Source organism: Gopherus flavomarginatus, chromosome 20 (assembly GCF_025201925.1).
Source record: "Gopherus flavomarginatus isolate rGopFla2 chromosome 20, rGopFla2.mat.asm, whole genome shotgun sequence".
NCBI lineage: Eukaryota > Metazoa > Chordata > Testudines > Testudinidae > Gopherus > Gopherus flavomarginatus.
This window is the reverse complement of record NC_066636.1, coordinates 10,562,858-10,587,779: the sequence shown is the minus strand read 5'-3', so window position 1 is coordinate 10,587,779 and position 24,922 is coordinate 10,562,858. Positions and strand designations below refer to the sequence as shown.

At 50.0% G+C, this 24,922-nt stretch overlaps 1 protein-coding gene and 2 non-coding genes across 3 annotated transcripts in view; all 3 read left to right on the top strand.

Moving 5' to 3' along the window:
- Positions 1–24,922, top strand: part of LOC127037853 (zinc finger protein 560-like) — a 463,505-nt gene that overhangs the window by 425,289 nt on the left and 13,294 nt on the right. Inside the window, exon 3 of the mRNA XM_050930000.1 lies at positions 17,559–17,597. The gene's annotated coding sequence lies outside the window, so the exon portion shown is untranslated. The remainder of the gene's footprint in view (positions 1–17,558; positions 17,598–24,922) is intronic.
- Positions 638–710, top strand: TRNAV-AAC (transfer RNA valine (anticodon AAC)). Its single transcript has one exon. It is a non-coding gene; the product is annotated as a tRNA-Val (tRNA).
- On the top strand, positions 14,802–14,889 carry TRNAS-GCU (transfer RNA serine (anticodon GCU)). Its single transcript has one exon. It is a non-coding gene; the product is annotated as a tRNA-Ser (tRNA).

The window sequence follows — 24,922 nt, the reverse complement described above, 5'->3', positions numbered from 1 at the left end:
GCGGTGGTAGAACTTTTGCCACCAGGGTCTAGCTGTCTAACTTCCTCTTCGTACTGCTGGGCCCCCGTTGCCTTCAGGTAACACAGGAACTAAGGCAGGAATAGGGTGAGGAAGCAAGTAAAGCCGAGCAAGGAAGGCAAAAGTTAATCTTATCTTCATGGGCAGCTCGCAATGACGTCCTTTTTCTGTGCCACAGCTGACAACAACATCCCAGACAGAAAAGTAACAGGCCAAAAAGAAACCTAGCAGCTGCTGAAACAGTTCAGTTGGGAGCGTGCTAGACTAACAGGCTCTTCTATCCTCCTTTATGCACGGGCGGGATGTTTTCTGAGAGTGCAGCAGTTCCTTTAACTGCCACGAGTCCCTCATTTCAGGCTATGCAGCAGGAAAAGACAGCATGGGCTTCTGCACCGAGTTGGCCCACCTGACCTTTCATTCTTCTCTTGCTCTTTGTCAGCAAGGAGAAGAAAAAGAAGCTCTCCCTCAAGCTGGAGTCACACGGGCGAGGTAAGGACGACTTCCTGAGTGCTGGCTCCAGTCCTCTGCCCTGCCAGCTGACCTATCGAGGGGCTACCACCACATTCTCTAGATTTGTCCATCAGTCTGTGCCAGAGTGAGCAACAACCCAGTAGGTGGAGTTTCTGTAGTGTAGTGGTTATCACATTTGCCTAACACGCAAAAGGTCCTTGGTTCAAAACCAGGCAGAAACATGCTGGCTTCCTTTTCCCAGATCCCCTTGTTATTCAGAAAGGGCACTCCTCCTATTGGCCTGTCCCTGGGATAACTCCAACCCCTGCATGACAGAGGATGCTGACAGCAGTGGAGAAAGCACCTTGGTGTCAGGCTGGAGAACCTAGAGTAGTTAGGCCAGTCACCATTTGGAGGCTTGTGGCTTGGCCACCTCTGCTCTTGGAGGTTGGCCTATAGAGGCTCTCACTTCCTGCTGGGCTCCTTTGCGTGACTGGCCAAAGGAGGAAGTGAGGCAGGAATGGGGCAATAGAGGAAAGTTGAGCTGAGGAAGGCAGGGAAGAAGCTGTGCGGCTAAGTGGGGTTAGTAGAGCACCACCCTTCATTCTGCAAAGCCTGGGGAGGTGTGGTTGGCTGCTGGGAGGTAGAATCCTGTGCCTGCCTCTTGGCTTCCCAGGAGTGGCTACTTGCAGCCCAGGAGAAGAAGGGAGGTTCTGGGTGAAAGGAAAACAAGCAAAGCTGAGTCCAAGTGGAGAATGGCGGCTCCTTTATGGCCAACCTGGGGGCATGACTGATGGTTTTAGAGGTGGAGGCTGGGCTGGCTGTGAGCAACTGGGATCCAGGAAACCCCCACCTGCCCTTCTGAGGGCTGAACCCATGGAGGTGCGGTTGGCTGCTGAGAGACAGACCCCTGTGGCTGCCTGTTGGCATCCCAGGGATGGCTACTTGCAGCCCAGGAGAAGCGGGGTTCTGGGGGGAAGGAAAAGCAGCAATGGTGAGGCTGAGTGGGCTCCTTTCTGGCCGAGATGGTGGACTGTGGTGAGTCTGGGAGTTGCCTGTAAGCCATAAGTGGACGTAGTGCAGTGAAAACTGCTGCTCCATTCTGGCCGACCTGGGGGCGCCATGGATGACTTGGGAGTGGGGGCAGGGCGCTGGCTGTGAGCAAATGGGATCCAGGAAGCCCCAGCCTGCCCCTCCAGGGGCCGAGTCTTCTTCTCTCCTGCCATGGGGAGCCCGACCTTAAGCCTGCCCAGCATGTGCAGCAGCTCGAGCATTAAGCCTTCCTGTGTGCATAACTGAACTACGCCCTAGTGTAATAAGGTGTAAAGTTTAGATTGTGAATTTATCTTTAATTTCCATGGTAATTTACTTTGATCTTTTATTCCTACCACTTATAATCCTTAAAACTCCATCTTTCTGTAGTTAATAAATCTGTTTTATGCTCTACTTAAACTGGTGTATTTTGCTTGAAGTTCTTGGGAAATCTCAGCTCCATTACAAGGCTGGTTCATGTACTATTCACAGTGAGGGAGGGGTGGACCCTGTGTAATAAACTCACACTGATCAGGCTTCTGATTAAGGCAAGATGGTATGATCCAGGGGTGCAAGGCTGCAGAGCTGTAGGGGGGGCGACTTTCTATCATTAGTGTTATGAGTGGCTGCAGAAGCATTCATGTAATTCAGTTGGCTGTGTCCCTACCTACGGATGTCTGTGTAAGTGCAATATCTGCCAGAGATTCACAGCTTGTCTCAGCATCACATGTGTGAGAGGGAGCCCAGGTGGTGGGACAAAGGGCTCAGGGGTCCCACTGTTCAGTTGCATCCCATAGATCCCATCACAGACTTTCAACAACCACAGCGGGTGCTCACTGAGACAGAGAGAGAGATGCCAAAATAGTGATATCCAGTGCCAGCAGACATCAAACTATCAGAAATTCTGTGCACAGAGAAGACCCTGCTAGTGGAAAACGCCTTTGAAAAAGGCCCTTCTGTCCCCAGCTGTGGTCGTACAATGCTCAGTGCTCTGCGTTGTGGCCTCAAGAGTCATGGATGCAAGTTGAGTTACGATGACCTTTTCCTTGTCTCCACATTTCTTAGGTGCCTCTTCCAACACTTGTCAGAAAAAATGACCGGTTTCTTTTGGAAGCATTTGCACTGCAAGGCAGAGGCAGTCTTCTCTGCTTCTTCAAAAGATTGACCAAAAAGTGGGAGGAGTGAACAGATTTGGCAACGCACCACTGGGTGCTGCATCTCTAACCTCTACTTTACCTGGCAAGTGCCTCTGGGACTTTTCTCCCAGCTGCTCCATTTTTCATCAGTGACAATCAAAAGGAAGATGACATGACATCTGCGTGTGGACATCCCCAGCGAATCACAAGGACGTGTGGTGCAGGCTTTTGTGTTGCAGCAATTGCAGTCAAAGCAACCACCATGCCAATGCCAGTCACAGCAGCCTTTTCATCAACTCCAGGCTTGTGATTTGATTCTTTCCAATGTTTCTCTCCAAAGAAGCCTTTTCCTTAGCAAGCAATGACTTGGATACCAAGGGAGGTCTCTTCTGTTTCCTAGAAAGACACAGGAAAATGTGAGTAGAGGAGACAAAACCCATAGAACATGGTACTACTGGGAGTTGAACCCAGTATCACCTGTTTACTAGACAGGTGCTTTAGCCACCCAAGCCATGGTGCCTGCCTTGAGAACATACTTGCAACTGTTCCCTTTGATGGTCCAGGACAACACCTGCAAATTCCAAACTACAGACATTCCCCATTTCCCTCAAGACTTGCACGGAAGAACTGGCAGGCCAAGCCAGGATCTTCTGGTTACTAGGAAGACACTTCAGCCAGCTCTTCCCAAAGATCACTATCTAAAGACCTTTAAACAGCCTCTGTAGATGTTCACTGACAAAGAGATGCCAAAATAGAGTTCTCCACTGCCTGCAGCCATCACACTACCAGGAGTTCTGCACACAGAGAGGCCCCTGCTGGTGGAAAAGGCTTTGGTAGAGACTCTTCTGACACCAGCCTGTGCTCATATACTGTTTAGCACTTTGTGTTGTGACTTCAGCATCCACAGATGCTAGTTGAGTTGGGGGACATTTTTCCTGTCTCCACATTTGTCTAATGGCTCCTTTCAACACTTGCCACCAAAAAGACTTGTTTCTTTTGCAAGCAATGTGCAGGTAGGCAAAGGAAGTCTTCTCCATTTCCTCAGAAGATCACCAAGCTGTGGGGAGAGAAGACACATTCAGCCAAGCTGGATGCTGAATCTCCTCTTTGTTCAGCAGGTGTCTGTGAAGGACATAAATCTCCACCATGTAGAGGGCAAGAATAGGAGTTTATTACACACAGAACTGGCAGAGTGTCACCTTGCTTATTAGGCTCAGAGACACTGTTAATTGATTACAATAGAATATATAGATTTTCCATGGGTGGGGGAAAGAGACGGGGTAGGGAGTTCCAAACTCTGGGATAGGTTTTGCAGCAAGACATGATAAGCACAGTAGCCAAAGGTTAACAGGTTACATAATGTCTCCACCCATGGTCTCAAGTTAGCAAGTTAACATTTCATGAATACTTTGATAAAATGTTATTAGTATAAAATATCTATGCTGAATTCTGATTTGAGGTCCATAGGAAAGGAGCAACTCCTTTGATTGTCCTCCAGGTACATTCCTAGGGTTTAAAGCAAAGAAACAGTGAAAGTATATGGCAATAAAGATTGTTTTCTGTGTGTCTTAAGGCAAGGCATTGGTCCCTGGGAAGGGAGGTGGAAGGATGCCATATCTTATATTGACATCTGCCAACTTTTCATAAACTCAAGGTTGGATCTCTGGGAAGAACGTCTCCCTACAGAAGAGACTTACACAATAGGAACAGGGATTCTTTGTTCAATCTGCAACTCTGAATAAGATACAATTCTTTAGTTCTTAGATCCAACACCTGGCAATTTGCTGACCAAGCCTATCTTAGCAAGCAAGGCTTTCTGTTTACCCAGCTTTCTTTTAGCTGGTCACTATTTGCTAGGCTTCTGGTCCCTTGATTATACTCTGGACTTTAGGTCTGGAAAAGAGCTGGCACAATCCATAGACCAGGTTGTTATATAATATGCACATGAATTTGAACCCTTCACATACAGTAATGGCAAAGTTCTTGGTTCAGGCTTGTAGCAGTGATGGAATAAACTGCAGGTTCAAATCAAGTCTCTGGAGTCCATCCACAGCTGGGATGGGTCATTCAGTCCCTTGTACAGAGCTTCAGTTTGTAGCAAAGTCCCTTCAGAGGTATGAAGCAGGACTGAAGACAAGATGGAGACGAGGCATCAGCCTTTTACAGTCTCTTGCCATGTGGTCTTTGTTTTCTTTGTCCCAAGGACACTCTATCCAGCACGTGACATAGAAAAACCTTTGAGTTTTGTCCATAGGCAGGTCCCTGCATACCTTGCTGAGCCACAAGGCATATCTACCTTCTCTCAATGGGTTGATTGTAGAGCTGATGGTCCTTAATGGGCCATCAAGCAGGCTAGGCAGAACTGACACCAACTTGTCTGGCTGGGGTGTTCCTCGGAAGCATAGCACAAGTTTGAATACAGACAGCATAGAGCCAATATTCATAAAGTCAACTACAAAAATGATACACATCTAGAGATAGCATAATTATAATCAGCCAATCAGAACCTCTCCATAGACCCCTTTCACAACAACCTTTCTATCATATTGGCTGCAAATATAGAACAGTGGTCACAATGGTGATCTATAAAGTTACAGATTATGTCAATAACATCACAGGAGGTGACACGGCATCAGTGAGACTGATATTGGAATACTGTCTCCAGTTTTGGTGTCCTCATTTGAAAAAGATACTGTGAAATTGGAGCTGGGGCAGCAAAAAGCCACCAAAATGTTCTGAGGGCTGGAGAAAAATGCCTTCTAGTGAGCTATTGAAAGAGCTCAACCTGTTTAGCTTATCAAAAGAAGATTGAAAGGTGACTTCACTGAAGTGTTGAAGTGCCTTAATGGAGAGAAAAGATTGGGTATTAAAGGGCTCTTGAATGGAGCAGAGAAAGACATAACAAGACCCAATGATTGGAAGGTGAAAAGAGACAAATTCATATTACAACTAAGCCCCAAATAGTCAACAGCGAGGATGATTCATCACAGGAACAAGCTACCAAGGAAAGTGGTGGAATCTCCATCCCCTGAAGTCATTCAATGAAAACTAGATGCCTTTCCCCCAGAAGTAGCTATTGTGTCATGCAGGAGGCCTGTGATATGCAGGGGGTCAGATTAGATGCTGTAATGGTCTCTTCTGGCCAGAAAGTAGACTAATTTTACAGATACTAGTTTTCGGAAAAACTGAGTGTAGCATTGGGAGCAGCATCTGAAGTTTTACTGTCTAGCCAGCTTACTGCCTAGAACGAATGCTCCTTGAGTGGGGTGACCACAGGGAGTAGCTCAAACCTCCAAAGGGCCTGGCCAGGGAAATTGATGCTAGCCTTGGTACATGGACGCACACCGCCGAATTAATGTGCTTAGTATGGGCCTGTGTCCTTGACTTTATACAATTTCCAGAGCGTTGCACTGTGGGTAACTGTCCCATAGTTCCCGCAGTCTCCCCTGCCCATTGGAATTCTGGGTTGAGATCTCAATGCCTGATGGGGCAAAAATAGTGTCATGAGTGAGTCTGGGTAAATGTCATCACTCAATCCTCCCTCCATGAAAACAACAGCAGACAATCATTTTGCGCCCTTTTCCCTGGATTGCCCGGGCAGACGCCATAGCACAGCAACCATGGAGCCCGTTCAGCCTTTTTTCACTGTCACCGTATGTCTTCTTTATAGTGCTGACAGACGTGGTACTGCAGTGCTACACAGCAGCATCCCCTTGCTTTTTGCAAGTTAGCAAAGATGGTTACCAGCCCTACTGTACCGTCTGCTGCTTTGCAAGTTGACAATGACAGTTACCAGTTATACTGCACCATCTGCTACTGTCATGGGTGCTCCTGGCTGGCCTCGATGGGGTCGGCCACGGGCTTATGGACAAAAATAGGAATGACTCCCCAGGTCATTCTCTTCCTTAAGTTTTGTCTAATGGAGAGTCAGTTCTGCCTAGATTATCAGGCAAACCTACTAAAGAACCAGAGGGGCAAACGGGCGCTCCGGGTCAGAGCCCTAGAGATCCTGCAGAAATGATGCGCTGCATGCCATTCTAGTGGGTGCCCCTGCAACAACCCTACCCATTGCTTCCCTCCTCCCCTACCCCTTCTGGGCTACCATGGCAGTTATCCTCCCATTTGTGTGATGAAGTAATAAAGAATGCAGGAATTTGAAACAACACTGACTTTATTGCTTCTGCAAGCAGGGATCAAAGGGGGGAGGGGAGCACAGCCTCCAGCTGCTATGAATGAACCTGGGAGTCATTCCCATCTTTGTCCAGGCACCCCCGGCCGACCTCACCGAGGCCAGTCAGGAGCACTCACGGGACAACGATGATGGATACCTGTCCTACTGTACCGTCTGCTGTCCGCAAGGGAAGGGAAGGGGATGCTGCTGTGTAGTGCTCCAGCACCACATCTGCCAGCGGCATCCAGTAGACATACAGTGACACTGAAAAAAGGTGAGAGAGGATTTTTTTCCCTTTGCTTTCATGGGGGCAGGAGGCGGGGGAACGACATATACTCTGAACAACCCGCGACAATGTTTTTGACCCTTCAGGCTTTGGGAACTCAGCCAAGAATTCAAATGGTTTTTGGAGAGTGCGGGAACTGTGGGATAGCTACAATCCTCAGTCGCCCCTCCCTCCATGAGCGTCCATTTCATTCTTTGACTTTCTGGTACGCTTGTCTCAGTTCCTTAAGTTTCAGCACTGCGTTGAGTCCCTGTTGTGGCCTCTGTCCATCATAGCCTTGGAGATTTTTTCAAATGTTTTGGTATTTCGTCTTTTGGAACGGAGTTCTGATAAAACAGATTCATCTCCCCATACAGAGATCAGCTTCAGTATCTTCCGAACAGTCCATGCTGGAGCTCTTTTTTGATTCTGGGACTGCATAGTCACCTGTGCTGATCAGCGCTCCACGCTGGGCAAACAGGAAATGAAATTCAAAAGTTCACGGGGCTTTTCTTGTCTACCTGGCCAGTGCATCCGAGTTCAGATTGCTGTCCAGAGCAGTCACAATGGTGCACTGTGGGATAGCGCCCAGAGACCAATACCGTCAAATTGCAGCCACACTAACCCTGATCTGACATGGCAATACTGATTTCAGCACTACTCGTCATCAAGGAGGAGTACAGATACCGGTATTAAGAGCCCTTTATATCAATATAAAGGGCTTCTTTGTGTGGACGGATGCAGGGTTAATGTGACATAAACTCGTAGTGTTGACCAGGCCAGAGAGAGCAGCAGGTTTCCCCTTTTGTTTCCTGCTTTCGTTTCCTTGACTAGTTTCTCCTCTGCACCAACTTGCTGTATTTGTTTGTGAGTCTGACTAGCTCAGTTGGTAAAGTATCAGACTTTTAATCTGAGGGTTCAAGTCCCTGGTCAGGTAATAAACTACTCATTATATCTTAAAAATCTGTCTTTCTGGAGTCTTCTTTGATGTTTTTTCTCTTCAGGATTTTGCCTTTTCTAAGAAGGGCCTTTGCGTGTGGGGGATTGAAGGGGCAACTTCCTGACAGCCCCTCTGTCCTTGCAGGCTGGAGGAATAAAGGCCTCTGGGCATATAGCATGTTCCTCCCCTGCACGCACACACACAAAATATCCCTATGGAATTAGAATCACCTGCTGCCTTCCCCTGTTCTGCTGGATCCCCAAATGAGGATACTCTTCAGCCTAAACCCATGTCCCCTCTTTGCCCAGTGCCACTCAGTCCCAACCCTCAGTCCCTCCTATGCTCACTGCTCCTCACTCCCAACCAGAGCCTGCTCCTCTTCACCCTTCTCCTCTGTCCCAACCCACAACCCCCTCCTATTCCCAGTGCCCCTCAATCTCAACCCACAGCTCCTTCCTTCCCCCCAGCAGCAGGTGCTTCAGACCCCCTCAGGAAGATTTTCTTGCAAGGTTTCGTGTATGAGTCTTCATGTGGATTTTACAGTATGTTGGGAACATGTTGGGTTGCTTGCCAAAATGATCACTTTTGGCTGGTGTTGGATTCCCAGTCTCCTTGTTATTGGGACAGGAGAAATAAAGGGTTGTTGTCCTTGTTGTGTGAATCGAGGGCAGCAGAACTGTGCTTGGCAGACCCAGATGGAGGGACTCACCCTCAATTCAATAGCACTTGCTAGGCAGGGGACATTGGTTCCAAAGCCAAGTGGGCTGGGGCCTGAGTCCTCATGCTAAAATTTATGTGTTAGACCAACTTTAGGACAGGGTGGCTGTGGAGGGGTGAGTGAGTCCCTAGACAACATAGTGAGTACGGTGCCTTCTTATTTTCCCCCTTTTCCACCCAGGATGGCAGATGAACTCTACAGAGGCACCTCTGGGCTTGCACTGACTAAGGACAACAGCTGTGAGTGGGGTGCAGAGAGGAGATGGCTCATGTTAAATGACTTTTGGTTGCTGGACTTACGAACCTTAGGGAGAAGGACACTGCCCAGCTTATTTGTGGGTGGGTCTTTTCCTCATAGTTTAGGTTTATGTGTTGGGGCTGCTGACATGACTTCTGCTAACCCTGGGCTTGCATTGCAATGTAGACGTACCCTGAGAGTGCAGCTATACTGAGATAAAATCCCTGTGGCCTGGCTGGCCTGGATGATCTGATTTGGGCTCCTGGGGCTCAGGTTGTGAGGCTAAAAACTGCAGTGTAGACATTTGGGCTCAGACTGGAGCCCAGGCTCGGAGACCCTCACCCCTTGTGGAGTCTCAGAGGCTGGGCTCAAGCCCAAGTGTCTACACTGTAATTTTATTACCCTGTCGCACAAGCCCCACAAGCCTGAATCAGCTGACCCAGGGTTTGAGAATAGTGACTTGGGTGTGCTAATGGCAGTGTAGACATATGCTAGGCTATGTCTACACTGCAATGAAACATCCAGGGCTGCCCCATGCCAGCTCCGGCTCCTGGGGCTTGGGCCGTGGGGTGGTAAATTTGCAGTGTAGACATCTCAGCTCAGGCTCAATACCAGGGTCTGGGACCCCACAAGGTTGGGAGGGAGTTTAGCAAGCAAAAAGGTAAAATGGCAGTGGAGTATTACCGTGGACTCAGTGGCATTTCTCCATTGGTCTGTCTGCTTTGGGGCAGGGACAATAACACGTCCTGCTGCTTTTGTTGTTTCAAAGGGCGGTTTAGGATTTTCATTCTCAGACACTGGGCACAAAGCAGGACTCAACCCTCAATGCAAATTAAATGAGCTGCCCACAGATTCTGGCAGCCACAATGAGCATTTGGTGCGAGAGCTCAGACCTGCCCCTGTCTCAGAGGGAGGGGGTCAGCTGCGAGGGGACTGGACCACTGTCCCATCAGCTCTTATCTCCCAAACTTTCAATAACTCTATTATCAGTGGCTCTGAGCATAATTTAAACCATAAGAAAAACCACACTGGGCTAGGCTGAAGGCCCATCTAGCTCTGAATCTTGTCTTCTGACAGTAGCCAATACCATGTACCCCAAAAGCCACTCCCCTAGGGACCTGAACCTAGGATCTCCTGCTTACAAGGCAAGTGCTTTAGCGAGCTAAGCCATGGTGCTTACATCTGGTTAAAATACAGTGTCTGACCACACCTGACTCCCTGCCATCTCCACCAGGACCTGACAAACTTTGCTTGTGTTTGGATTCTGCAAAGCGGAGGAGCAGATGAGGTTTTCCTTCAAGCTCTGTGTGTGTGTGTGTGTGTAAATCTTTGGCCAGGTCTGCACTACAAAATTATTTCAGCAGAATTATATTGCTCAGGTCTGTGAAAAACTCACAACTCCCCTTCGGTCGGCAGCTCGTGGCTGGTGTACACACTGCAATGCCACATCTGGTGACAAAACTGCCCTGTTTTGGTGACAAATAAAACCACTTCGATGAGAGGCCTAGAGCTTTTTGCAGCAAACTTAAAGGGACAGAGTGCCAGTGTAGATGCTGCCGTTCATTATATAACCATAACTGGCCTCCTCCAGTATCCCATAATGCCTGCCGTGAACTCGCCTGCCCTGCATTCTGCTACAGAGCCATGGGACCCTCCCCTTTCATAGCTCCAGGAAGTTCTGACAGCTAAGCCTGCTGCTCTGCTCTGGCAGCCAGGAGCAAATCTCTGCCGTGGATGCTGCTCTCTCCCGCCCTGCAAACACAGAGCAGGTGGCAGGAGCTTCCTTACAGTGGGGGCGGCGGGGCATTGGCATCTGAACTGTGACAACCCCATGATACCCCTTCCTTCGAGGAGGCTCTTACCTTCTAAACAGGGACGGCTGTTTTCTAGTAAAATCACTACAAGGGAAGGAGAAAACTCAAAAGAGGTTCCTCCTGGCGCTCACGTCCGTGAACCCAAATACTCTCTCAGTCCTCAAAGAGAGACCTGGAGAAGGAGACTTGCTGAAGCAAAGCCCCAAGGGTCTCTGAGGTTTCCCTGGCCCCTCACCCCTGTCCTGCCTGGCTGATGTCAGCATCTCTCTGTGAGGTCACCACCTCCCCACCACCTTGGACCAATAGTCTGAGGTCCTGCAAAAGGCCTTTGTGATGTCACTGTCACACCCCTCCCTTGCTGTGCCAATGTCCTGCCCCTGGCCTGGACCTTTGGAGGTTTGAGCTACTCCCTGTGGATCACCCCACTCAAGGAGTGTTCGTTCTAGGCAGCAAGCCAGCTAGACAGGAAAACATCAGACGCTGCTCCCAGTGCTACACTCTGTTTTTCAGAAATCAGTCAACTTTATGGCCGGAAGAGACCATTAGAGCATCTAATCTGACCCCCTGCATATCACAGGCCTCCTGTATGACACAAGAGCTACTTTGGGGGCAAAAACATTCAAGAAAGGCATCTAGTCTTCATTAAATGACATCAGGAGATGGCGAATCCACCCCTTTCCTTGGTAGCTTGTTCCTGTGGTGAATCATCCTCACTGCTGAATTTTTGTGCCCTATTTGTAATATGAATTTCTCTTTTCACTTTTCGGCCATTGGGTCTTGTTATGCCTTTCTCTGCTCGATTAAAGAGCCCTTTAATACCCAGTCTTTTCTCTCCCTGAAGGCACTTCAACACTTCAGTGAAGTCACCTTTCAATCTTCTTTTGATAAGCTAAACAGGTCGAGCTCTTTCACTACTCACTAGAAGGCATTTTTCTCCAGCCCTCAGAACATTTGGTGGCTCTTTGCTGCCCCAGCAGAGCAGTTTGCAGGGACCACTGGAGTGGTTCATGGAATGGCTGGTGGAGTGGAGCGGCTCAGACTCCCTGCTTGCAAGAGGGAAGTATTGCCTCCTAGAGGCACCCAGGGGGGTGATGTGTAATTGTCCCAGGTCACTGGGTGGGGGCTCGAGCCAGTTTTGTATTGTTTTATTGAAGCAGAACCCCCAGATACTGAACCCAGCCCTTGTTTCTGCCAACTCAGAGGGGCAGAAGAGTTACAGGAATTTATCACACAACCCTCCCTGTTCCCATGGGGAGAATCTAGGGAAGGGGGAGTCATTCCTCACCTGTGCTCCCAGAAGAACTGCTAGGACTCCTTCCTGCCAGCTACTCACTCCTGGATTCACCCTCAGCTCCTGGGATCTTTCTGCTCCAAAGGCTCCAGAGGCCTGGGGTTGGGAGGGCGTCACTGCACAGTCTGAAACACAAGGGAGGATTCTGGAATTGAAGGAAGGAGCAAAAAATGGAGAGGAAAGAAACAGAGAGAAAACGCCTCATCTCTCTCCCCCTCCCCGTCCCAGCAAGAAATGTTACCAAGGATCAGCGTTAGGGGAAATGGTGCCCTGGGTAAAACTTAGACTTTGGCACTTCCCCATCGCCCCTAGACGATCCCCCTCTCCCTTTACCCCCTAGCTCCGGCACTCCCAACCCTTGTGCCTCCTTCACCCCAACTCCTGCCCCCTCCTGTGCCCTAACCCCTACACTGTGTCCCCTTTGCCCTTAACTCCCATACTCCCCTCTTGTGCCACCAACCACTGCCCCCTCCTGAACCCCCTTGACACCTGACCCCCTGCACCCCCTCCTGTGCCACCAGCCACTGCTCCTCTCCTGCACCCCCTTCACCCTAATCCTACACCCCCCTCCTGTGCCACCAGCCACTGCCCCTCTCCTGCACCTCCTTCACCCCTAACCCCTGCACCCCTTCCTGTGCCACCAGCCACTGCCCCCTCCTGCACCCCCTTCACCCCTAACCCCTGCGCATCAACCCCTGCCCCTCTCCTGCACCCCTTTCACCCCTAACCCCTGCACCCCCTCCTGTGCCACCAGCCACTGCCATCTCCTGCACCCCCTTCACCTCTAACCCCTCCACCCCCTCCTGTGCCACCAGCCACTGCCCCTCGCCTGCACCCCCTTCACCCCTAACCCCTGCACCCCCTCCTGTGCACCAGCCACTGCCCCTCTCCTGAACCCCCTTCACCCCTAACCTCTGCACCCCCTCCTGTGCCACCAGCCACTGACCCTCTCCTGCACCCCCTTCACCCCTAACCCCTGCGCCCCAACCCCTGCACCTCTTCTGCACCCCCTTCACCCTAATCCCTTCACCCCCTCCTGTGCCACCAGCCACTGACCCTCTCCTGCACCCCCTTCACCCCAACCCCTTCCCCCGCTCTTTTGTCCCCAACCCCTGCGCCCACTCCTGCACCCACGTGCGGACAGTGATCTGTGTGCATGGAGCAGCTAGCATTGCTCCTCCCTGGGATGCTGCTCCTCTGGGTACCCCTAGGGGCTGTGGGGGGTGGGGAGATGAGAAGTGACGTCATCCGAGCTCCCTGCATCCAGGTCACTTTCCTCAGCTGGGCTGCATAAGGGGAGGGCAGAGAACAGCAGCTTCTGATGCTCCCCTCACAGCACAGCCCAAGTGGGAAAAGTGACCAGGACGCATGGAGCACATAGTGTTGCTCCTCACTCCCCCCCAACCCTCTATGGGCCCATGGAGGAGCATTGGGGCAGGGGAGAGCAGTGAGCACCTTTGCACTGCCACACGGTGCCCTTTGACCCCCTGGAGCCTTGGGTGGCTGCTGGGGGCCCCACCCCTAGTGCCGTCCAGGCTCCCCAGCACAAGCAGCAGAAAACACAGGGAGACTGGCCCCACGCTGAGCAGCGGTAGCCTGGGCGGCACGTAATGGAGGTCGGGGGGGCTCAGTCTCCCCAAACCTTGCATCACCAAGGGGACAGTGGGGCCCATGACTGGGACCCCGGCCAAATTAGGCCACCCTGCAAAAGTCTCCCCTATGTCAGCCCCAGGGCTGGAGGAGCTCCCACTCCCTGCTACGGCCCAGGGGCTGCAGCAGGGGTACGGAGCTTCTCTGGTCTCAGGGCCGCAGCGGGGCAGGGGTAAAGGAGTGATAGGGTGGGGCTGGTGGGGGAAGGGGTGGAACAGAGGTGATAGTGGATGGGGCTATGGGTGGAAGGGGGCAGAGCCACAGACAGAAGGGGTTGCATGGTTCTGGTGCTGGGGCCCCCATACTTGTTCTCCCTTTCCCTGGGCTTTGGCATCACTAGCCCCTGCTTAGCGAGTAGGGTTCAGTGGTCCCCATAATGTGGGGTGTGACTCCTAGGGAGACACAAAGGAACATTCATGGGGGCACCTCAGGGCCTGAGTCAGCCCCCATGGAGGGCAGGGAGGAAGCACCACTCAGCCCCACTCTGTCCCAGCTCTTCCCCAACCCCACCCTCAGTCTGGGCCTCTGGCTCCCAGCCCAGCGATGACCCCCTTGCCCCTGTCCGCACCCCTCTCCCCAGCAAGCAACAGCCCCACTCCCAGCCCTGCTTCTCGACCGTGGCTTCCGAGGGGCCACAGCCATGGCTAAGAGGGCACAATGTGAAATATTTGGGGACCACTGTTTTAGCGTGATGTCCTCAATCCTTCTCTGCAGTCCAATAAAAGCTATTCCTCACCCATCTACCCCTCCATCAGGATGGACTAGGTCTGTTCTGCTGCCCTTCACTCATACAGGAAGGAGAATAACATTTTATTCCACTCAATGCTAAAGTGATTTGTAACCCAAGACCATCCCAAACTGGTCATTTTGGGGAAGCGGCCCCATCATGCTGCATAGCTAGGCAGAGTAGGTGTGTCTATGCAAACACGGTCTGTTCCTGAAGTCTTTCCCTAGCTCCTCACTAGATGTGAGGGGGGAGGTCATTCAGACCCTGCTTACGCTTAGTATTTAAAAAGTCCTTCGTGTCCCTATCTCTGTCGGCCTTAGATTTCTCCTCCTGTCCCTTTTGTTGCAGTTCAGATGAGGTGGCCCAGTGGTTAAGGTGATGGACTGCTAATCCATTGTGCTCTGCATGCATGGGTTCAAATCCCATCCTCACTGGATGCATTTAGTCTTGACTCTTCCTTTATAGACAACCATCTCCCCACTTGGTACAATAACAGACACAACAATGTTGCTTCTTGCAAACAAAAACCTTCTCAGAAACTCCAACACCCCCCCCCCCGGCTTTAAATAAAATGTCTAAATCCCAGGTTTCTAAAAAATGTCTCTAGTTCTGTATTTCGTAGTTTTTATCTTAAAAGCTAATGTTTCCTCAAGCTGAATAAGGCAACGCTTCAAAGGAAAATGTTAGAAATGGTAGGGGAGAAATAGGAAAGGAAAAAAGCCCCTTTTCTCAGGAGATACAAACTCGACTCCCTCCTGTCTCTATCACCAGTGGATTTTGCCTCCCTCCTTCTGAGGTGTAATAAAATAAAGAGGAGACAAGGTGGTTTGGCACAAACAAAGGTAAGTGTAGTCAGGGTAAAGGTACAGAAAGCTGGGGGAACAGGGGAAAATGCGAACTTAATGAATACAATGAAACAGTGACTGGGTTTGGGAGCTTAACGCTCAGGCCCATAAATCCTCTCTTGGAAACTAGAAAACACTAAACAATGCCCCAACACCAGAAACCTTTCCCCACTGTTCAGGTGCAGTGGATCCCAGGTGCCGGCGCGACGCCCAGGACCTTCCACTCTCCCGTTGATTTAGAACCGTTGAGGAGGAGCACTGGGGAGTCCAGACGACGGTTGGGTTTCGTTGCTGGCACGGAGGCCCTCTGGGATGCTGGACACCAGGAATGCAGGACGGCAGGAATGGGGGTGACAGGCCTCCTGTTCCTCAGTCTCACGGTGGGACCGAGGGGGTTCTTCACTCTCCAGCTTGGGAGCACTGTGAAGACACGACCGTGGATGGGGGACTCAGAGATTCCCTCCTTCCTCATCACTGCACAACTGTTATCTTTTGTCTGAGCCAGGCAGAGTTTATCTTCATCACGTTCTATCCAGCCACTTCTCAAAGTGTCATGTGATGAAGCATTCTCCGTTGTCTGTGCTTGGAGATGATGCTTTGACTTCTTTAATCCTCTATCAGAGTCGCTATGAGTGGAGATGAAAGTGTCAAAGACCTGGGAGAGGAATTCAAATGGATCCCAAACACAGTGCAATCATTGGGAGTTTAAATCCCAGGTTCCATCTATTGGCAAAGCCACTTCTAACAAGGTAGCTGTTTTGTCCCCCATTATGGCACAAGTTTGAAATATGGGCAGCATAGAGCCAATATTCATAACATCAACTACAAAAAATGATACACATCTAGAGATAGCATCATTATAATCAGCCAATCAGAACCTCTCCATAGACCCCTTACAAAACAACCTTTCTACAATATTGACTGCAAATATAGAACAGTGGTCGCAACGGTGATCTATACAGCTACAGATTATGTCAATAACGTCACAGGAGGTGACATGGCATCAGTGAGACTGATATTGGAATAGCTTTCAGTTTTGGTGTCCTCATTTGAAAAAGATGTTGTGAAATTGGAGCTAGGGCAGCAAAGAGCTACTAAATGTTCTGAGGGCTGGAGAAAAATACCTTCTAGTGAGCTATTGAAAGAGCTCAACCTGTTTAGCTTATGAAAAGAAGATTGAAAGGTGACTTCTCTGAAGTGTTGAAGTGCCTTAATGGAGAGAAAAGATTGGTTATTAAAGGGCTCTTGAATCTTGCAGAGAAAGGTATAACAAGACCCAATGATTGGAAGGTGAAAAGAGACAAATTCCTATTACAACTAAGGCACAAATAGTCAACAGCGAGGATGATTCACCACAGGAACAAGCTACCAAGGAAAGGGGTGGATTCTTCATCTCCTGATGTCATTTAATGAAGACTAGATGCCTTTCTTGAATGTGTTTGCCCCCAAAGTAGCTCTTGTGTCATACAGGAGGCCTGTGACATTCAGGGGGTCAGATTAGATGATCTAATGGTCTCTTCTGGCCAGAAAGTCGACTAATTTCTGAAAAACTGAGTGTAGCACTGGGAGCAGCGTCTGATGTTTTCCTGTCTAGCCGGCTTGCTGACTAGAATGAACGCTCCTTGAGTGGGGTGATCCACAGGGAGTAGCTCAAACCTCCAAAGGTCCAGGCCAGGGGCAGGACATTGGCACAGCAAAGGAGGGATGTGGCAGTGACATCAAAAAGGCCTTTTGCAGGACCTAAGACTTATTGGTCCAAGGTGGTGGGGAGGTGGTGACCTCACAAAGAGATGCTGACATCAACAAGGCAGGACAGGCTGAGCTGCTCACGTGAATGGTTGCCTCGTGGCCGGGGGGGACCATCACATTCTGTTTATGTATTGGACAGTCATATAAAATCCAGTCCAACAGTCCCCCTTTTCCACTAGTTAATTTAATAGCAACATCAATCCCCTCCGATCTTGGTGGTTTTCTCTCATGTTATCAAATGTCGTTTGTGACAGGGTTCTCTCTGCGTGTCTCAAAGATTGATATAAAATACCCCAAACATATGCCCTACTTCTCTCTAGTTGTTTTATTTCTAATTGAATATGATGGGTTGTTTCCCATTGTGCTGAGATGCAGCCGCCCTCTGGGATGGATCCATGGTGGCCATTATTTGCTAGTGACAGCCCGTGGATCTTTCTTGCCCTCCAGGCCTTCCATTCTCCTGTTAAAGAAGCACTCCCCAGGCTCCCTCTGCCTGTGTGACTGGCCAGCAGGAGGTGGTGTTAACTTTCTAGCCACTTCTCACACTCTGTGAGGTAACACTTGCAGGGGCAGGGAAGGTGTCTGTGTGGGGAGATTGCAGCTGAAGGGGCATTGTGGTAGGGGGAGGCCTCTGGGTGGCTGGGCAGGGGGTACCCTAGTCAGGTTGGTGGGTTGTGGAGGTTTGGGGTTTTCGGGGGGTGGTGGTTCTGATGTGCCCATCCCTGAGGCTATGGGTCCTGGAGGTGGGTATCGCTGGGGGCCTGGTGGCTGCAGAACAGTGGGGGTGGGTGTCTCTTGGGGAGGCGGGACAGAGGGTTAGAGGGAGCCTGGTTCTGTGCCAGGGGCTCTGTCTGTGCTTCCCCCGCTGGTTCCTGGTTTTGGTTGCCATGCCCAGTGCACAGAGCTGGGGGAGGGGATCCCTGGCACTAGGTGAGGGCATGCCAGGGAAGCAGAGTGATGGGTCGCACTGTAAAGCATCAGGGGTCACACTGGGCAGAGGAGGGGGTCCCAGGCAAATGTCAGGGTAGATCGTTCTGGAGGGTGGGGAAGTTCCTAGGCAGGCAGTGAGGGACTGAGTTCCCAGTGGGGGGGGGGGGTCCCTTGAGGGGGTCCGTGGCTGCGGGGGGCTCTTGGTGGGGGGAACCCTTGGGATTCCCAACCTGGCAATCATGGTGTGGTGGGGGTTCTCTGGCTGGTGGGGCTTTGAGGGGTATCTGGGGTCCCTGGCCAGGGACTCTGGGGGCTGCGTCCCAGGGAATATCTGATGGGATCCTGGCTGGGGGGTGTCTGGGGCCCCTGGCTGGGGGGGTCTGGGCTCTGGGTACTAGGGGTGTCTGGGGGCTGCTGCTAACCATGATCCTTCTCTCTGGTCAACTTGTACCAGAGTCCTGGCTCCTAGTCACCAGGTCACCAAGGTCCAGTTCCCCAGTCACGTGCCCTGTCACTGTGATAACTTTCTGTCCACTTAGCAAACACTGTTAGTGTGAATTCACAGAATTTACTTTTCTCCTCTTTTGAAAACTGCAGAACTTTCAGGTTCCGTTTGGAAAATTTTTGCCCCCAGGTCCTTGTCCTAGATCTGCGGGGGTGAGGGAGGTGGGAAGGGAGTCAGCACTGCCACACGATGGTCTTTTCCACAGCGTTCTGAACTCATTCTTTCTGAAATCCGGTGTCATTGAGGACCGTTGTTAATCCAGAGTCACTGTATGGAAAGACAAGGAGTGATTCCAGATGGACAGTGGGTCAAATGAGATCAGCCATTCTCCCTGTGAGGAGGGGCTCCCATTAGCTGCTCTCCCCAGAGAGCTAAAGGAGGGAAGCTGCTCATACACTCCGTCCCTCTCTGCTCAGGATATTGGGGTTCAGCTTCCTGGGTCAGATGCTGCAGCCTCCATTGTGATCTGGGAGACCAGGCTTGGCAGCTGCTGCTCCCCCAGTGGGGCTCTGTGCTGGGAAGTGACCTTAATTAAAGCTTCTTCTCTGCCCGGCCCAGGGGATGACTTTCTGCAGCTGGTCCTAGCCCCCTAGGGCAGTCCTGGGCCCTGTTACTACTAAATTCTGAGCCAGAGTCTCCAGGTAACTGAAAGACCTCAGGGAATGTCCTAGGGTCTGGCAAGAAAGTGACTCTGCACAAACAACACCACCTCATTTCTCCTCCCGTTAGCGGTTGCCAGGAGGAAATCCAGCCATGGGAGAGCAAAGCCCCCAGGAATGGGACTGTCCCAGCCAGAGGGGCAGGGAGAGAGGACAGGGGAAGGAGAGACTGAAAGGGGCAGTGGGAGAAATGAAGGTGGGGGAGAGATTTCCAGCTCTCTAGTCCACCCAGACACATGTATTGCTGCATCCTGGGGCAGAACCACTTTCCAGTGAACAAAACAAGGATCAGACAGAGCAAAAGCCAGTTCCTGACTCCATATTTCCCCTGCTGGGGTGTGGCTGCCGTGGGGTCAGTGTCTGAGGGAATCCCCCACAGTGACTCCTTTGGTTCTGCTCTTTTCTAGCCTTTTGTTCAGAGAAGGGGTGAGGGGAGAGAGAAGGGAGGTTAAAAATGTGTCTGTGGACTTAGCCTGGCAGGAGGGGCCAGGTCTAAATTGTAATAAACAGATTGAGCATTTCCCAGCATGACAGAATCTAGGGTGTCTGTCTGCAGGGAAAGGGCCTGGGGGAATTGTGATGTGAAATTAACTAAAACCGGTTCTGAAACGCCCACAACTGCCCTTCTCCCCCAGACAGGCTGCAGAATGTTTTGCTCCAGCTCATCCCAGCCTGGCGTGGGACAGGGAAGAGAAATGGCTGCAGTGGAGTCAGTCCAGGTAGAGATTATCGGGGGGTTGCTGGTGGGTTCCTGCTGGAGGAAAGGGAGAGCAAATACACCAGAGGTGGGAAGGTTTGCAGAGTCTGGTTTGGAGGTTGGAGCGGGGCCGGAAATTCACAGCGTGGGGAAAGGAGGAGGCCAGGGTGTGGCAGACCTGCTGGGAGTTATTTACTAAGTGGCCTAGATTCTAGGAACAGACCCAGGAGGTTTGGAGGTGGAAATGCCCTAATTTGTGAAGAGAGAAAATAACCCACCTACATGGAGCTAGTCAAACTGACCAGACTCCTAGTGCTGGAGCCTGACCTCATTAACCATCAGCTGCTGTGAGATATAAAGGGGACACCCATGAGTCAGGCTTATTGGAGCTGCCTCTCCCTTCATATCCCACTCCTCACAATGAGGAGGGTGTTGGGCATCCTACCAGCGAGCTCTCCCTGGACCCTGCTAGGGGCTCCATCTCCTGTATCAGTCAGTGGCTAGTAGGGGGGGTGATGGATATGCTGGGAGAGATAAGGGGCTCTCTCTTCATCCCCTCACCCTGGCATTTGCTGGATACTCTGAGCCAGGTCGAGGTGGGACTCTCCTGACTATGATCCACCCAGAGCTTCTATTTGATTCACTCTTCTCTGCCACAAATAGTGGGGCTGTGAGTGGGGCAGCAAGTCCTTAGTGTTGGACTCTTACTCTTTCAGGGGCTGGTGACCTTCAAGGAGATGGCTATGTATTTCACCAGGGAAGAGTGGGCTCTGCTGGACCCCACTCAGAGAGCCCTCTACTGGGATGTCATGCAGGAGAACTATGAGACTGTGACCTCGCTGGGTAAGGGTTCCTGTCCCTTCTGTTCTTGGAAGGGGAAATGAAGAGTGAAGGTTCACGCCACCCCCACAATGCCATCTGTACCCTGTCCTGTTTCAGCATCACCCCAATAGGCCAGTGACACACATAATACCAGAGACCCTCCTCTGCTGCAGAACACTTTGGGAACAGAGCACAGGAGCCGTATTGCACAGTGTCAAATATCTCCTGTTTGCTCAAGTGAAACTGGGGGTTAGGTCTGGCATAACTGTCCCATACCCCTAATCATTTTTGTTGCCCTTTTCTGAACCTTTTCCAATTCCAATATTTCTATTTTTGAGATGGGGTGACATGTGCATGCAGTATTCAAGATGTGGGTGTATCATGGATTTATTTGCTGTTTTTACAAATATGATCTATGAGATATTCTGTCATATCTATCACTTTCTTAATTATTTCCTACATTGTTCACTTTTTTTCACTGCTGCTGCACATTGAGTGGATGTTTTCAGAGAACTATCCACAGTGACTCCAAGATCACTCTCTTGAGTGGAAACAACTAATTTAGACCCCATCATTTTGTATGTATAGTTGGGATTGTGTTTTCCAATGGGCTGCACTATGTGCTATCCTGTCATCTAGTACTGCTAAGATCCTGGATTCAGTAATATCCCTGCCCTTCCTGTTCCCTTTCTCCACCGAACCCCGCCAGCCCATGCTTCCTGTTCCCAGCTTCCCCAGGATTCTCGCACTGTCTCTGAACCTCTCTGTCAGCAAGAAGCAGTGCCAGGGACACTTGCCCTCTGTCTGGAGTCTTCGATTTCTGGGACATGGATTTACTTTCTCTGTGTTGTAAGAGGCTCTGTCATAATGAGTGTCTGTGATGTTACCCAGAGTACAATCTGGACTGTTAAATAGCTGTACCTCAGTCCTCCAGCATGGGGTGCCTTTTCCACTGTTTTCCCGCGAGAACAGCCCCTCTTGGCCAATTAACACACAGTCTCCAGCATGTAACTCACTCCCAGCTACACAGTATTGAGTGCTGCTAGACAGCCACTCATGAATTACACCTCAGGAGAAAACCAGCAAGTTCTCAAGTGCCCAACTTTCCCCCAGAAATGTGCATCTTGCACTGTCCAGCACGCTACTGAACGACCCAAGCTCATATGAAGTCTGTCATTTCATCAGCGGAAAATGACATGCACCAGCTTGTTATCCCAAACAGAGTTTCCAACACACTTCAATCCACACATACTGGTTAGATGAACAATAAACCAAGCTTGTTAACTACCAAAAACTAAAACTAGGCCCAGTCCATGAAAGGGGCACTCCCAGGAGAGACTGTACAAAGGCTGGAACATGAAACACCTTTGTAAACCTGAGACAGCTGCCTTGGGGACAATGACAGGGAGAATCCCCCAAAGTGACTCCTTTGTTTCTGCTCTTCTCTGGCCTCCGATTGTTCCTTCCAACGTGGAGTACTTTGCACTTGTCTCTACTGAATTTGATCCTATTTACTTCAGATCATTTCTCCCGTTTGTCCAGATCATTTTGAATTTTAATCCAATCCTCCAAAGCACTTACAACCCCTCCCAGCTTGGTGTTGTCCGCAAACTTGATACGTGTAAGAGAGAGACTGTTACTGGGAGGGTTTCCCCATGTGTCAGAGGGTTACACCCTGGTGGGAGGGGGCTAGGCCTGTACTGGAATAAGGTCACTCTGTGCTTCACAGTGTGCTAGAACCTAGAATGTGCATTAGCAGGGGAAAAGCTGGGGGGAATCGGCTTGTGGAATGGACAAAAGCCTAGTCTGAATTCTCACACCTTGCCCTTTTCACCCCGGCAGGCCAGAGAATAACATCCATGTTTCGCTGCAGATCATCTCGTCCTCCCAGGGGCAAGGAAATGGCTGCAATGGAGCTGGCTCAGGTAAGAGATTATCAGGGTGGCGGGCTCTGCTTGGAGGTTGAGGAGCAGTAAATGCATAAGAGGGTGGGAATTGCTAGAGGTGGTGGGAAGCAGGAAATATCTCGGGTGGAGAAAGGGAGGGGACAGCATGTGACAAACCTGCTGAGACTTGTGTAGTGTAGGGCGTGATGGGTTGTCACCCCCAGGAGGCAGTTTGTGGAGCTTCTGGGAACTGCTGTGTCCTCTAACCCTCACGCTGGGCTGGCCCTTCTCACACTGCTTTGCTGGAGATTTCGCCAGCCTCTCCAGGGCCTGTTATCACCCAACACAACAGCAGGTGGCGCCATGCAGCCAACTAAGCTACCTGAGTGCGTTACCTAAGCCACTCAAGGACAGATAGAAGACAAGAGCCAATTTCCCACTCCCCAACCTTGCACACTTGCTGTAGTATAAATCCAGAATGATACCATCTTATAGTGCACAGGGATCTCTATAATACAAGCTCATTAATGTAGTTCCCCTTCCCCTCGATATGGGACAGATGTGCACAACAAGCTGAGATTTTCCCCAGACACTTCACTCAAAATACGCTGGTTAAGATAAAGCATCAAACAAGTTTATTAACTGCAGAAAGATAGATTAAGTGATTATAAGTGATAACAAACAGATCAAAGCAGATTATTAAGCAAATAACCAAAACTCAGACTAAGCCTAACATACTAGATGGATAGAATTTGAATTAGCAATTTCTCACCCTGACTGATGGTACAAGCAGTCCCCCAAGTTTCCATACACAAGCTAGAAATCTCTTGATCCTGGGAGCAGCACTTCCCCCACATCCGTTTTTGTTTCTCAGGTGTTTCCAGAAGTTCTCTTGTGTGGAGAATGAGGCCAAGAGATGATGTCACACCCCACCTTATGTAGCTTTTCCATATGGTAGGAACCTTTTGTTCCAAACTCAGTTCCTAGTCCAGTTTGTGGAAAAATACAGGTACTAAAATGGAGTTTAGTGTCATGTGGTCTGGTCACAGGCCCTGCTGAGTCATAGTAGCCATGACTCATAGGCTGGCTGAAACATTCACAGGAAGGCTAAGCTCTTCCACAGTCCATTGTCTTTGTTGAGCCATCAGCACTGTCTGGCTTCTTCATTGTTGTACCTGAAAGGCTCATTGTGGGTGTTACCCAGAGTAAGCACATTTGAAATACAGATACAGAGTCAATATCCATAACTTCAGATACGAACATGATATGTGCACACAAATAGGATAATCATATTCAGCAAATCAGAACTTTTCCAGTGACACCACACATGATGCATCTTCTACAAAATAGATCATAATTATGTCCTAATCATATTATAATCATACCACTATGATGAATATGGGGGTGTAGTGTCAGATAGGTCCTAATTTCAAGGCACAGGAGTTGGGAATGGAACTTCCCCTCTTTGTGGAACAGGAAATAACCCTCCAGCCAGGGCTGGGACAACTTCCCAGACTCTCAGCGATGGAGCCTGAATCTACTGACATTTCATTAATTACCACCAACCCCAATCTTTGTGGCAACTGTAAACTTTATCAGTGATGATTTTGTACTCTCTTCTAAGTCATGGATAAGAATGTTAAATAGCACAGGGCCAAGAACCAATCCCTGCAGGAACCTGCTAGAAAGAAATCCACTCGATCATGGTTCCCCATTTACTATCAGAGTTTTTAATCTATTTAATGTATGCCGTGTTTATTTTGTATCATTCTAGTTTTTTTTAGTAAAATATTGTGCTAATCAAGTCATGTCCCTTACGGAAGTTTAGGTATATTACATCAATACTATTAGCTGCAACCAAACTTTTGATCTCATCCAATAAGGATATCCCGTTAGTTTGATAGGCTCTATTTTCTCTAAACCTTTGTTAATGGGCACTACAATTCTGACCTTCTAACTTCTATTCTTTATGATTGACTTCCCCTTTCTTCCATATATTTTATTTGGAGAGTGCTTGGATTCCTACCAGGGAGCCACTATCAGGGTCCAGAGACAGCCCCATCTCCTATATTAAGCTCTGGCTAGTAGCTATGTGATAAATGTGAAGACCCTGCTTCTGTCTGTCAGATGGGAGACACAAAGGTTCTCTCTTTCTACCCTCTGATGCCTCCTGGCTGCTGTAAGCAAGGTGGGGTGGGACTCTGTTAACATGTGCCTCCCGGAGCTTCCATTTCCCTGGTGCTGCTGTTCCGTGAATAGTGGGGTTGTGAGTGGGTCAGCAGGTACTGAGTATTGGACTCCTGCTCTTTCAGGGGCCGGTGACCTTCGAGGAGGTGGCTGTGTATTTCTCCAGGGAAGAGGGGACTCTGCTGGACCCCTT